Here is a 15,771-nt window from a genome sequence, read left to right on the forward strand (position 1 = left end):
CAATCAGACAAAGAAGAGATGGCAGAACAACCTGGAAATGGAGCACCAAATGATAATAATGTCATGGCGAATCTGATTCTGTTGGTAAACGATCGCAATAGACCCAGCAAGGACTATGCATCGCCAAACGTCTATGATTTCTCTTCAGGAATCATGAGGCCTACCCTAGATGGAAGTAGATTCGAGATGAAACTGGTGATGCTATAGATGATCCAGAGTGCAGGTCAATTCGGAGGAAGACGTGGCGAGGATCCGCACGCCCACCTTCGAAGTTTATTGAAATCTGTAATACTTTTGTGTTCCCAAACATCTCTACTGAAGAAGTTCGACTAACGTTGTTCCCATTTTCTCTCTGTGATCAGGCTAGGAAATGGGCTTATTTGCTCAAACCATGAGAGATCACTTCTTGGGTACAGATGGTGGAGAAGTTTATGAAGAAGTACTTTCCACCTACCGAAAATGCAAGGCGAAGGAAACTTATTACTAATTTTAAACAAGACATGGATGAATCGCTCAGTGATGCTTGGGCGAGGGTTAAAAGGTTGGTCCGGGATTGTCTGCATAATGGGTTACCAGACTGCCTTCAAATGGAAATTTTCTATCATGGTTTGAATCCCGCTTCGCAGACCGCTGCCAATGCGGCAGCCACTGGTGGTCTGCTTGACAAAACTTACGATGAGGCGAAGAATATCCTGGACTGTATCTCCAAGAACCATGAAGACTGGAGAGAGAGTGACTAGAGATTGAGACTTAAAGATTGTGGCACAAATAACGGTGCCATTGTTTCATTACAAAACCAAATGACCGCAATGATGAATTTGATTCAAGGAATGGAGATTAGTAGCCCAACACCATAAGGTAGGCAAATCAACGCAATGAGTCAAAACACCGCAAGGTGTACGACTTGCGGTGATGGGCATGCGATGGAAGATTGCCCACAAAATCCACAGTCTATATATTTTGTAAAGAATAATCCCTTTTCAAACACTTACAACCCCGGGTGGAGAAACCACCCCAATTTTGTTTAGAAGAATCAACAATAAAATTTTCAATCTGTGGCGCAAAAGAAGAGCCGGTCAACCGAGCAATCAAGCAAGTAGCTCACAAAAATCACCGCAATCCTCTTCTCTGAAGAGCCTATTGAAGCAATATATAGAGAAAAACGAGACAGTGCTTCAAAGTCAGGCTACGTCCATCCGCAACCTTGAATTGCAAATGGGCCAGATTGCGAGGGAGCTAAAAAGTAGACCGTAAGGGGCGTTGCCAAGTTCAACCGAACTACAACACAACCCAGGGGGATCAGGTAAGAAGCAATATCTGGTTATGACATTGCGCAGTGGAAAGACTGTGGAGGGAGAAAAGAAAGAGCATAGTAGAACAACTTCCATCGTAACTGAGCCTGAGATTGCGGTAACGCAAGAAGAAGAAAGAGAAAATGAAGCAGTAGAACCTGAGGTTGCGTCGACCTCGAAGTCAAATGAAATGGGAACCGTGAAAGTTCAGTTACCACCTTTCCCTCAGAGGCTAAAGAAGAAGAAAAACGAAGAGGTACAGTACCAATGCTTCTTATCTATGCTAAAGCAATTACATGTTAACATTCCTTTCAGTGAAGGGATTGAGGAAATGTCTACCTATGCCAAGTTTCTAAAGGACATGGTAACTAAGAATAGAGGCACTGGAAAATTTGCCACGGTGGCATGAATGCAAAGTTCCAAATCTATGATCCCACAGAAGATGAGCGATCCTGGGAGCTTCACTATTCCTTGCTCCATAGGAGGACTCTATATTAGGCAAGCCCTGTGTGACTTGAGGGCCAACATAAATTTGACGCTGTTGTCAATTTTTAGACAATTAAATGTGACGCAACTTGTGCTCACATCAATGACTCTCCAATTGGCTGACAGATCTCTGGTTCATCCAAAAGGTAAAGTGAAGGATGTGTTGATCACGATTGATAAATTTATTTTACCAACTGACTTCATCATTCTAGACTATGAGGCCGACAAAGATGTGCCCATCATTTTGGGGCGACCTTTTCTATCAACGTGTCATGCCCAAATTGATGTGCACAAGGGAGAAATCACTTTGAGTATAAATGGATAGAAGCTCAAATTTAATATAATTCGTGCCATGAAATTTTTGGATGAAGAACACCTGCAAGATTCTGATGATGACCTGAATTTGATTGAAGAAGAAAAGTCTGATGAAGAGTGTGAAGAAGAGGATACCAATGCATCCGTAGCTGCCTGTAATGCGATCGTAGTAAAAACGCACAAAGATGAAGAAATGATCGCAACACAAGAAGAAGAGCCAAAAGAAGAAAGAAAAACAATGCAACCTTCCCTAGTGGATCCACCAAAACTTGAACTGAAGACCCTACCAACCCATTTGAAGTACGCATTTTTGGGGCAGAATGAGAAGCTGCTAGTGATAATTTCCTCTGCGCTCAACGAAGATCAAGAGAATGCGTTGATGAGCATTCTCAAGAGTCATGTGCTAGCAATTGGATGGACGTTCGCTGACATCAAAGGAATTAGCCTCGCGTACTATATGCACCACATTCGTCTTGAGGACGACCACAAAGTAACAATTGAAAATCAATGCAGACTTAACCGTACGATGAAGGAGGTCGTCAAAAAAGAGATTATCAAGTGGCTGGATGCGGGCATTATCTATCCCATAGCAGATAGTACGTGGGTCAGCCCCGTACAAGGTGTGCCGAAGAAGGGTCGAATGATGGTAGTCCCAAATGAGAACAATGAATTAATACTGCAAAGGACCATCACTGGATGGCGCATATGCATGGACTACCGCAAGTTGAATGCGGCCACAAAGAAAGATCACTTCCCTATACCATTGATTGATCAAATGCTAGACAGACTAGTACGGAATGATTTTTACTGCTTCTTGGATGGGTATGCCGAATATAATCAAATCATGATAGCTTCTGAAGATCAAGACAAGACGACATTCACCTGCCCATATGGGACATTCGCTTTTCGCCGCATGTCGTTTGGCCTCTGCAATGCGTCAAGCATGTTCCAAAGGTGCATGATGGCGATCTTTTCAGATTATCTCGAGGACTCAGTGGAAATATTTATGGATGACTTCTCTGTTTATGGGAACACTTATGAAGTCTGCCTAGCCAACTTAGAGAGAATTTTGAAGAGATGTGAAGAGATGAACCTGGTGCTCAACTACGAAAAATGTCATTTCATGGTGAAAGAGGGCATAATGTTGGAACATAAGGTCTCCTGGGAAGGGTTGGAGGTCGACAAAGCAAAGATTGAAGAAATTGAAAAAATTTCACCTCCAACCAGCGTGAAGGCTGTGCGAAGCTTCTTGAGCCATGCTAGATTCTATAGATGTTCGCATGACACACGTGGGGGCAAGCCAAAACGAAGGCAAGTCACCAGGATCAGCGCATAAGCGCAACTCCTCGATGCGACGCAAGCCAAAACAAACGAGACAAGAGTTGAGTTGAATATGGAACGCAACCGAAGTTGGATGCCCGCATGACACGCGTGGGGGTAAGCCAAAACGACGGGCATAGCCAGGTTCAACACCGCATTTGAATAAGCCATCGCAAATTTTTGAAGTATTTTGAATGAACGTAATCTCAAAAGCTGAACACAAAATTGCAGGGAATAAATAAAGGTTTTTGAGCAAAGGCTTGTCGGATCTAAACTTAGAAAAGATCTTTTTGAAGAAGCAACCAAAGTGGAGGAGAGCATTGCAGTGATGGTCAAAGGTTTGTGTAAATTATATTCTAAGGTTTGTGTAAGGAAAGCATGAAGGTGAGTTATAATTTCTTAAATATAACGCATGCTTGAGGACAAGCATGATTTTAAGTTTGGGGGTGTGATGACATGCAGAAATGCATGTCATCTTAGGCCTTTTATTTAGAATTATGAAGGTTGTTAGGCAGAATATGTGTCGATCATGATAGGAATTCACGAGAAAAAGAGTTTGCATCGATCAGCATGATGAATCTCAGCTAACCCGTTACTTTGCGTTAATTATGTGTTCAATGTTCTATTTTTGTAGCTAATGTAGGAAATGAACACAAACACGGAAACCGGACCACCGCATAGACGACTGTTTGCGGAGAAACACTCCATCGCAAAGGGAAACGCATCGATCAACGCATGGATGTTGCGGTAATCAGCCGTATGCATCCATCGCATGGGAGTTGCGCTCATCAAGTGATTGCGGTCATCATGTAGAGTTGCAGTATTAAGCGAATGCGGCCATTGAATGATTGCGGCTACGTGACAATGTATTCTAATGGGATCAACACAAGGTTGGTGGAATGAACGCATCAATGCATCTACCTCGAGAAAATCCAAAAGATGATTTTGACATTTCACCTACCACGCCATTAGTGGCAGAGGTTCAGAAAGGACGAACGCGCCGAATGTCAGATTCAGAGTAGTCCAATTAATGTTGTCGGTGATCCAAGCTTTATAAATAGAGGCCGATGAGCAGAAATTCAAGTATCCAAGGTTTTCGTCTGAGGTTCGCCTAAGGCGGATCCTTGCGATCCAGACAAATGCGTGAGAAGATAGCTAAGAGTTCTTCACCTCCTTCATCCATTTCGAGTGACGACCGAAGCCTTCGACCGGAGCTAGATCTCGAGAGAGTCAGCTCCTCCGCCCATCCATGGCACCACCGGCAGCCTTGACGCACATCCTTGAGAGCAAATCTTTGCTTCCAGCTGATCATTTCCTTTTCCTTTCTTTTCTCATATTGTATTATATGACATTTTAGAATTAAGGAATTAATACAATTTATTTTCAATGCATTTCTCTGTTCCTTCGACTCCATCTCCATCTTTTTTTCTTAGCATATTTACTTTCATTGCAACACTTAGTGGGATTTCTTTGGTATCACATACTTAGTCATGTGGATTAGGGATATGAAGCATGTAGCAACCAATCGAGAGGTGTGCGTTGCACGAGTGTGTGAGTAATCTTATTTGCTTAGTGTGAAGCTGCTGCAACGCCTGTCTATAGGCTAACGCATTGCTTGTCTATGAGTAAAGTCAGCAACAATCAACTGCTTGGGAGTGTAAGTGGTTGGACGCATTAATCAATGCATGCATTGTTAACTAGAGATAGGAGTAATCTTGCGTCAACCAAGTTCATGCGTTTTTCTTGTTTTATGTTGTGCCCAACACCCCTTTAGAGCTACTCAAGAGAGAGTCTAAAGAAAGGACCTAATGACTCGAGAGAGATAGGTTAGAATCTAGACTCGAGAGAGCAAGATTAAATCGACATAAGCAAGAGATAGGGACTTAGAGATAAGCTCTGTTTGTCAACATTACATCGCATGCACCCTAGGAATAGGTATGATATTATGTGGTCGCCTTATTTGTGTGTGTCACTCTGTCATCGCATAAATGATAATAGAGGCTTATGTGTAGGTCCTATAGACTTATCGCATATATCGCATGCGTTCTAGCAATAGAAGCCGTAGTATTCGCACCGAGAGGTGGTTTACTATTGTATGTATGTTGCATGATCACATTGGCTTGCGTTGACTAAGGTTGCCCTTGTGGTCACTCTTAAAGGTTGCAATGAAATCATCTCCGCATTTTATCTATTTTCCCATACATTTACTTCATGTCAAGGTTTGTCATATCTCTATCTTTCATGCATATTCTCATTGCATTGTATGTTAGATAGGAGTAGGAGTAGGATTAACTTAGCTACATCCCCTCCATTCTTTTATTTATACCGCCGCATGCACATCACCGCAAACATATAGTTACAAGTCCTTGTGTTCGACCTCAGATTACCCGAGAAACTTTGTTGGAATTATACTTGGTTCTAGCACAAGAAAACTTGTTGTAGGACGCATGGTCATCGCATACATTCATTAACGCAATATCATTCCAACGTATGACCATCGACGCATAAATATCAACACATATCTTAGGAACATGTATCGCATACCACGTCCACGAGATTTTGGTTCTCGAGTAAAATTGACTTCTAATTTCCTGCCATCATCGACCCTCTCTCTATTCTGGCAGCTTCCGGCGCTCTCCCAAGCTTATCGAAACGATCTGTCGGCACAACCTTCTTCTCTCGCGTTCGCCGTAAAATGAAAGAAAATCTAAGAACAAGGCTACAATATGAACAGAACAGTGAACTCATAAAAACTTCTCAACCCCTTTTCTAAAGGATGCATTTGGTATTTATAGAACATCCAGGGTGAAAGGCGGCTTATCTCTCATGATTGTACAGATGGGACAGCTTTAGTTCCTGACTGATGCGCCGAATATTTGTCACCGAAAAGTTGAATGTACTTGTTCATTAGCAGTTGTCAACTTAGTTCAGATTCGACTGTCATCAGCTTTCTCTCCCTTCGTGATTAATTATACCTTTCACTCAGATGTGCCCACCATGTTGTGCCGACCAAGTTGCAGCAATCCTTCTTGGGCAAATGTTTGCGAACACAATCACCACAAAGCCTTGCGGTAATGCGGCACTCGACCAATGATTTCCTATGATCGCAATTTCCGCCTTGCGTCAACGCATATTCTGCATAAAAATACAAAAGTCAACTGTTTCTATGCGATGAACGCATGCGGCCACAATATAATAAACTTAATTCTTTTTGGACGCAATTTAACATATTTTATCAATGCAAGCCAGCATTGTTTAAGAACTTAGCACTATGATAACGTGCATTTCTACCCGTTATCATACCCCCAAATTTAAACAATGCTTGTCCTCAAGCATAAGCTAAAGACTTCCTTTAGCAAGTTAACCGCAATTTTCATTTCCTAGATTTCTCAAGGATACTTTGTTCAAATCCTATATACCAAAGTTTCCTTAAGTCTTGCTCAAGTCCCTCTTAAAATATTTCTAAGACCTAGGGACTGCAAGCTTAACCTTCAAAAAGACTTTACTAACTTCCGGGACATCGCATGATCTATTTCAAAAAAGAAATTTTTTTTCCAAGGTGTCAAATGATTTTATCCTTACATATTTCTTGACATTGTTATTTTTTCTGATCTTGCACTGATCCAAATGCCTTGCCTTTTTTTTGGCTTGCCCCCACGTGTTTCATGCGAACATCCAACTACGAGCAATACGCTCTTTCTCAGACTAAACTCATACCTATTTGGCAAGGGAGTTGCAGTCATTTATTTATGCGTTGATCCTTGTGACTTACTTTCGTTTTGGCTTGCCCCCACATGTGTCATGTGGACATCAAACTACGGATAAGTGCCTTCCACAACTTAACTCTTAGCAACATGGGTTTCCTATCGTGTTGACAACAGAGTTGTTATTCTCAATTTTTTTTTTTCAGAATAGCAAGGTCGAAAATAAATACCTCACCCCCAAATTTAAAATGCGGCATGTCCTCATTGCTAGAAGATTGAAAGAAGTCATCCGATGTTCTTAGAAATCTTCGTAAAGAGAGTTTGAAAGCTAGCAAACCCCTAACTTCTAGAAATATTTCATGAGGTGACTATCTTAAAGTTAAGTTGACTCTAGTATATATGAAAGACATAGAAGCATATTTTTCATCATTGAAATCATAATTGGCAAAGAGACAGAATGCGATAACTCACTAAATTTATCCATGTCGAATGATTGCGATAATCAAAGAGGATGCGGTGATAAAACTTTTAAAGCTAAAATGTGATGTGATAGCGCAAAATTTGAAATAAAATGAAGGAAGAATACAACCCCCAAATTTGCGTTGTCGCCCACATTGTATATTGTTGTATCCTTCTTTGTGGCGATCTCTCTTCTTTGGATTGCAGTGATGGAGTGTGATACATTTCTTCTTCATGAAACACCTCCGCAATCCTGTGCCTCGAACATCGCACTAAAAACAGTGAGAGGGTCAAATGATTGTAAACAAAACAAAATTCTTTTACCGCAACTTTTTTTTTAATGAAGTAGGAATAAGTAAAGTGCAAATAGATAAATGATGATTATGGTGTTGAAGAAATGAGAGTTCAAGAACCAAACAAAGGATACTCTAGAAGACTTGTGCCCCAAATGATATTCTTGCCAGCGTAGGGGTCACTCCATTTTTCTCTATTCCGGGTTTTTCAGATCCACAGAGGTCTTTTCTGGTTGAAAACCACCCCCGCAATATGCCTTAACTCGCTATCCATTAACCTTAAATGTACGGCTTCCATCCTCAGTGCTTAGCTCCACCGCACCATGTTGGAATATTTCTTTAATAATGAAGGGTTCGGACCAGCGCGATTTTAATTTTCCAGGGAAAAGTCGGAGTCATAAGTTGAATAGTAAAACCCTCTGATCGACCTGGAGGTTCTTGCCACATATGTGTTCGTCATGCCAACACTTGGTGCGCTCCTTGTAAATTTTTGCATTTTCATATGTGTTAATCCTCTATTCTTCTAGCTCGACTAGTTGCATTTTTCACATTTCTCCTACTTTCTTCAAATCAAAGTTCAGCTTCTTTACCACCCATAGAGCCTTATATTCCAGCTCTAGAGGCAAATCCTTACCAAATACCAATGCATATGAGGATATACCTATTGGTGTTTTAAATGTTGTCCGGTATGCTCATAACATATCGTCAAGCTTTCTTGCCCAATCTGTTCGTGAAGGCCTTACTACCTTCTTGAGTATCAGCTTAATCTCCCGATTGGACACCTCGGACTGACCATTCGTCTTCAAATGGTATGTGATAACAGGCAGAAATGCACGTTATCATAGAGCTAAGTTCTTAAACAATGTTGGATTGCATTGATGAAATATATTACTTTGCGTCCATTAAGCATCAATTTCGTAATATTGCGGTCGCATGCGTTCAGCGCATTAGAATAGTTGATTTTTGTATTTTTGTGCAGAATATACGTTAACGCAATACAAGATTGCGATAATAGGAAATCATCGGTTGAGTTCAACTTCACCACAAGGCCTTGCGTTGATCATGCTTGTAAACATTCGCCCGAGAAGGATCACCACAACTTGGTCAACGCAACATGGTGGGCCCATCAGGGTGAAAGGATAATTAAGAGAGATGGGATAGAAAGCTGATGACAGTCGAATAAAAATTAAGTTGACAGCCGATAATGGTCACAAAGTACATTCAGCTTTATCGGTAACAATTATCCGACGCATCAGTCAGGAATTAAAGTTGTCCCATCTATACAACAAGGAGAGAGAAGCCACCTTTCACCATGGATACTCTATAAATACCAAGGGCATTCTTCAGAGAAGGGGTTGACGAGTTAACCAGTTGATTAGTTCATGCCTCTGTCCATAGTTTTCCTTTCCATTTTAAGGCGAAGCAAGCGAAGAGTGGTGGCGCTGGAGATCTCTCAGGGCAACTTGAGAGAGAATCTTGGGGCGTAAGAGCAGAGAGCAGGCCGACTCTCGCGACAGCGAGATTATCTTTAGAGCACGAGTAGAAACAGTGTAAACGCCTGGCAGCAAGAAATTGCTACCAGGGTCTTTATTATAATTGCATTGTTATTTTGTACTTCATCTTCATATCTATTCAATGGAAGTTCTATTTCTACATCTGCTCACTCTCTTAATACGCATGAGTAGCTAAACTAATCGAATAGGTTGAGAAGAACTAAGCTAATATGACCTAGGAAGTTCATTGCTTGCGTTTGTCTTGTTTTATGTGAAGCAAAATACCCTTTAGAGTTACTCGAGAGAGAGTCTAAAGAAAGAACCTAATGTCTCGAGAGAGCTAGGTTAGAATCTGGACTCAAGAGAGCAAGATTAGAACTGCATAAATAAGAGATAGGGACTTAGAGATAAGCTTTGTTTGTCAACTTGCATCGCATGCATCCTAGGGATGGGAATGATATTATGTGGTCGCATATTTGTGTGGTTGTCATGTTCTCATCGCATAAATAGAAATAAAGGTTTATGTGTAAACCCTGTAGACTTATCGCATATATCAAATGCGTTCTAGCCTTAGAAGCCGTGGTATTCGCGTCGAGAGGTGTTTTACTGTTGTATGCATGTTGCATGATCGCATGCATGAACGCATTCTAGGGAGTGTTAGCGAAATCCTTCTCAACCCGTTCACCACATATTCATCGCATTTCCCATTTACCAACTCTTTTCAAACTCTGCCACATTTGTTATTTATTTTTCATCAAAGCAAACAACAAACCCAACAATTTATTTATTTAACTAGTTACCACAAAGTTTTCATAAAAAATACCAACACAATCTATTTTCACAAGTCCTTGTGTTCGACCCTAGACTCACCAGGAAACTCGGAGGAATTTACACTTGAATTCCATTGGGGAAACTTGAGTGCAAAATGCAAATCCATCAACACATATCATCCATATTTCCACTTCATAAATAATGAGCATCAAGTTTTTTGGCGTCGTTGCCGGGGACTTCAATAAGATAGTTTGCTAACGGTAATTTTTTTTATTTCTTTGTAGAACTCTCAATCTCTGGCGCATTACGACCCGGAGATTGAGAGGATATTCAGAAAAAGATTAAGAGACTGCCAACAACAACAAGAAAGAACACCAAGAATGGCAGAGCAACTGGACACAAGGGCCGCTACCGTGAACAATATAATGGCCAACCCCATCCTTCTAGCGAATGACCGCAATAGACCCATCCGGGATTATGCGTCACCTAACCTCAACGATTTCTCTCCAAGAATCATGAGGTTGGCGCTAGATGGATCAAGGTTTGAAATGAAGCCGGTAATGTTGCAGATGATCCAGGCTGCTGGGCAGTTTGGAGGAAGGCGTGGCGAAGACCCGCACACCCACCTCCGGAGCTTTATAAAAATCTGCAACACTTTTGTGTTCCCTAATATCTCAACCGAGGAAGTTCGACTAACTCTGTTTCCTTTTTCTTTGTGTGATCAGGCGAGGAATTGGGCATATTCTCTCGAACTGGGAGAGATAACTTCATGGGAACAGGTGTTGGAAAAATTTATGAAGAAGTATTTCTTACCTTAGAAGCCGTAGCATTCATGCCGAGAGGTGGTTTACTATTGTATGCTAGGGAGTGTTAGCCGAAACTTGTCTCAACCCGTTCACCGCATATTCATCGTTCTTCACATTTACCAACTCTTTTCAAACTCCGCTGCATTCATTATTTATTTTCATCAATGCAAAAAACAAACCCAACGATTTGTTTATTTAACTGGTTACCACAAGTCTTCATAAAAATCACCAATGCAACTATTTTCACAAGTCCCTATGTTCGACCCTAGTCTTACTAGGAAACTCAAAGGAATTTACACTTGAATTTCGCTGGGGAAACTTGAGTGCACAACGTAATTCCATCAACGCATATCATCCATATTTCCATTACATAAAACAATGCATCAAGTTTTTGGCGCCGTTGCCGAGGACTTCGGCAAAATAGTTTGTTAATGGTAATTTTTGTGATTTCTTTGTAGAACTCTCAATCTCAGGCAAACTACAACCCGGAGATTGAGAGAACGTTTCGAAGGAGACTACGAGACTGCCAACAGCAACCACAATCCGACAAAGAAGAAATGGCGGAGCAGCCTGGAGGTGGAGCACCAAATGATAACAATGTCATTGCGAATCCGATTCTGTTGGCAAACGATCGCATTAGGCCCATTAGGGACTATGCATCGCCAAACCTCTATGATTTCTCTCCAGGAATCTTGAGGCCTGCCCTCGACGGAAATAGATTCGAGATGAAACCGGTGATACTGCAGATGATCCAGACTGCAGGTCAATTCGGAGGAAGGTGTGGTGAGGATCCGCACGCCCACCTCCGAAGTTTCATTAAAATCTGCAATACTTTTGTGTTCCCGAACATCTCTACTGAGGAAGTTCGACTAACGTTGTTCTCATTTTCTCTCTGTGATTAGGCTAGAAAATGGGCTTATTTGCTCGAACCAAGAGAGATTACTTCTTGGGAGCAGGTAGTGGAGAAATTCATGAAAAAGTATTTTCCACCTACCGAGAACGAAAGACGAAGGAAGCTTATTTCAAAATTTGAACAAGATATGGACGAATCGCTCAGTGATGCTTGGGCGAGGTTTAAAAGGTTAGTTCGGGATTGTCCGCATAATGGTCTACCAAGCTACCTTCAAATGGAAATTTTTTATCACGGTTTGAATCCCGCTTCATAGACTGCTGCCAATGCGGCAGCCGCCAGTGGTTTTCTTGACAAAACTTACGATGAGGCGAAGAATATCATGGATCGTGTCTCCAAGAACCATGAAGACTGAAAGAAAAGTGACCAGAGATTGATACTTAAAGATTTTGACGCAACCAACGGTGCTATTGTTTCATTACAAAACCAAATAACTGAAATGATGAATTTGATTCAAGGAATGGCAATCAACAACCCAACACCAAAAGGTGGGCAAATCAACGCAATAAGTCAAAACACCGTAAGGTGTACGACTTGCGGTGATGGGCATGCGATGGAAGATTGCCCACAAAATCCACAATCTATATATGTTATAAAGAATAATCCCTTTTCAAACACTTACAACCCCGGGTGGAGAAACCACCCCAATCTTGCCTAGAAGAATCAATAACAAAATTTTCAACCTATGGTACAAAAAGAAGGGCCATCAGGATTCTTCCAATGCAACAACGGTCAACAAAGCAATCAAGCAAGTAGCTCATAACAACCGCCACAATCTTCTTCTCTGGAGATCCTATTGAAGCAATATATAGAGAAAAACGAGACAGTGCTTCAAAGTCAGGCTACGTCCATCCGCAACCTTGAATTGCAAATGGGTCAGATTGCAAGTGAGTTGAAAAGTAGACCGCAAGGGGCATTGCCAAGTTCTACCAAACTTCCACGCAACCCACTGGGATCAAGTAAAGAGCAATGTCAGGTTGTGACATTGCGCAGTGGAAACATGGTGGAGGGAGAAAAGAAGGATCAGAGTAGAACAACTTCCATCGCAACGAAGCCTGAGATTGCAGTAACGCAAAAAGAAGAAAGAGAAAATGAAGCAGTGGAACCTGAGGTTGCATCTACCTCAAAGTCAAATGAAACGAGAACCGTGAAAGTTCAGTTACCACCTCTCCCTCAAAGGCTAAGGAAGAAGAAAAACGAAGAGGTACAGTGCCAACGCTTCTTATCTATGCTAAAGCAATTACATTTTAACATTCCTTTTAGTGAAGTGATTGAGGAAATGCCTGCCTATGCCAAGTTTCTGAAGGACATGGTAACTAAGAAGAGAGGCACTGGAAAATTTTCCACAATGGCATTACCGCAAAGTTCCAAATCCATTATCCCACCAAAGATGAGCGATCTTGGGAGCTTCACTATTCCTTGCTCCATAGGAGGACTCTATATTAGGCAAGCCTTGTGTGACTTGGGGGCCAATATAAATTTGATGTCGTTGTCAATTTTTAGACAATTAAATGTGGGACAACTTATGCCTATATCAGTGACTCTTCAATTGGCTGACAGATCTCTGGTTCATCCAGAAGGTAAGGTGAAGGATTTGCTGATCACGATTGATAAATTTATTTTGCCAGCTGACTTCATCATTCTAGACTATGAGGCCGACAAAGATGTGCCCATTATTTTGGGGCGATCTTTCCTATCAACGGGTTGTGCTTAAATTGATGTGCACAAGGGAGAAATCACTTTGAGTATAAACGGACAGAAGCTTAAATTTAATATAATTCGTGCCATGAAATTTCTGGATGAAGAACATCTGCAAGATTCTGATGTTGACCTGAATTTGATTGAAGAAGTGGATGCCAACGCATCTGTAGCTGCCTGCAATGCGATCATAGCAAAAATGCACAAAAAAGAAGAAATGATCGCAACGCAAAAAGAAGAGCCAAAAGAAGAAAGAAAAAAACGCAAACTTCCCTGGTGGAACCACCAACACTTGAACTGAAGACCCTACCAACCCATTTGAAGTACTTATTTCTGGGGCAGAATGAGAAGCTGTCAGTGATAATTTCCTCTGCACTCAACAAAGATCAAGAGAATGCGTTGATGAGCATTCTCAAGAAACATGTGCGAGCAATTGGCTGGAGGCTCGCTGACATCAGAGGAATTAGCCCCGTGTACTGCATGCACCACATTCGTCTTGAAGACGACCATAAAGAAAAAATTGAACATCAACACAGACTCAACCCTGCGATAAAAGAGGTCGTAAAAAAGGAGATTATCAAGTGGCTGGATGCGGGAATTATATATCTCATAGCAGATAGCACATAGGTCAGCCCCATGCAATGTGTGTCAAAGAAGGGCAGAATAACGATAGTCCCAAATGAGAACAACGAGTTAATACCGCAAAAAACCATCACTGGATGGCGTATATGTATGGACTACCGCAAGCTGAATGCGGCCACAAAGAAATATCACTTCCCTTTGCCTTTCATCAATCAAATATAGACAGACTAGCAGGGAATGATTTTTATTGCTTCCTGGATGGGTATGCCGGATACAATCAAATCATGATAGCTTCTAAAGATCAAGATAAGACCACATTCACCTGCCCATATGGGATGTTTGCTTTTCGCCGCATGCCGTTTGGCCTCTGCAATGCGCCAAGCACGTTCCAAAGGTGCATGATGGTGATCTTTCCAGATTATCTCGAGGACTCTATGGAAATATTTATGGATGACTTCTCCGTTTATGGGAACACTTATGAAGTCTGCTTAGCCAACTTGGAGAAGATTCTGAAAAGATGTGAAGAGACAAATCTGGTGCTCAATTGGGAAAAGTGTCATTTCATGGTTAAGGAGGGTATAGTGTTAGAACACAAAATCTCCCGAGAAGGGTTGGAGGTGGACAAAGAAAAGATTAAAGAAATTGAAAAACTCCCACCTCCAACCAGCGTGAAGGCTGTGCGAAGCTTCTTGGGGCATGCCGGATTCTATAGACGATTTGTCAAGGACTTTTCTAAGATTGCACGACCACTGAGTGCGTTGTTAGAGGCAAATAGGAAATTTGAGTTTGATAACAATTGCCTCAACGTATTCAGAGTATTAAAAGATGCGCTGATTACCGCGCCCGTACTAATTGCGCTAGATTAGACAATGCCATTTGAAATCATGTGCGACGCAAACGGGTATGCGATGGGTGCTGCATTAGTGCAAAAGAAGAAAAATATTTTGCACCCCATCACATATGCTAGTAAAACTCTAAACCCTGCTCAAATAAATTATACAACCACTAAGAGAGAACTCCTGGCTGTGATTTTTGCATTGGAGAAATTCAGAGCATGTCTGTTGGGAACCAAGGTATTCATTCACACTGATCACTCGGTAATCAAATATTTAATGACAAAAAAGGACGCAAAGCCGAGGTTGATCAGATGGGTTCTCCTCCTTCAAGAATTTGATATCGAGATAATTGATCGGAAGGGGACAGAGAATCAAGTTACGGATCACTTGTCTAGATTGGAAAATCCCGAGGTTGACCGTAATAAATCTAAGGTGAGTGTCGTGTTCCCGGACGAGCAACTGTTCCACATAGAAGAATTGCCCTGATATGCGGACATCGTTAATTATTTGGTTTGTGAACAATTTCCTGAAGATTACACCTATCATCAACAGAAGAAGCTCAAGAATGAATGCAGACACTATTATTGGGATTAGCCGAATCTGTATAAAAAAGGTGCAGACCAAATAATTCGATTGTGCATATCAGATGCTGCTCAACAACGCATATTGACACAATGCCAAAACTCACCATATGGTGGGCACTTTGGAGGGCAACGCACTGCAGCCAAGGTTTTGCAAAGTGGATTCTTTTGGCCTTCATTATTCAAGGATGCGGCTGACTACGTAATGAAATGTGATCGGTGTCA

The 15,771-nt window shown here is 41.5% G+C and overlaps 1 non-coding gene across 1 annotated transcript; it reads right to left on the reverse strand.

The window, feature by feature from the left end:
* Positions 1-11,943: 11,943 nt before the first annotated feature.
* Positions 11,944-12,050, reverse strand: LOC120084292 (small nucleolar RNA R71). Its single transcript, XR_005483656.2, has one exon. It is a non-coding gene; the product is annotated as a small nucleolar RNA R71 (small nucleolar RNA).
* Positions 12,051-15,771: the final 3,721 nt, after the last annotated feature.

This window comes from Benincasa hispida, chromosome 8 (assembly GCF_027475165.1).
Source record: "Benincasa hispida cultivar pf3 chromosome 8, pf3_genome.v1.1, whole genome shotgun sequence".
Classification (NCBI taxonomy): Eukaryota; Viridiplantae; Streptophyta; class Magnoliopsida; order Cucurbitales; family Cucurbitaceae; genus Benincasa; species Benincasa hispida.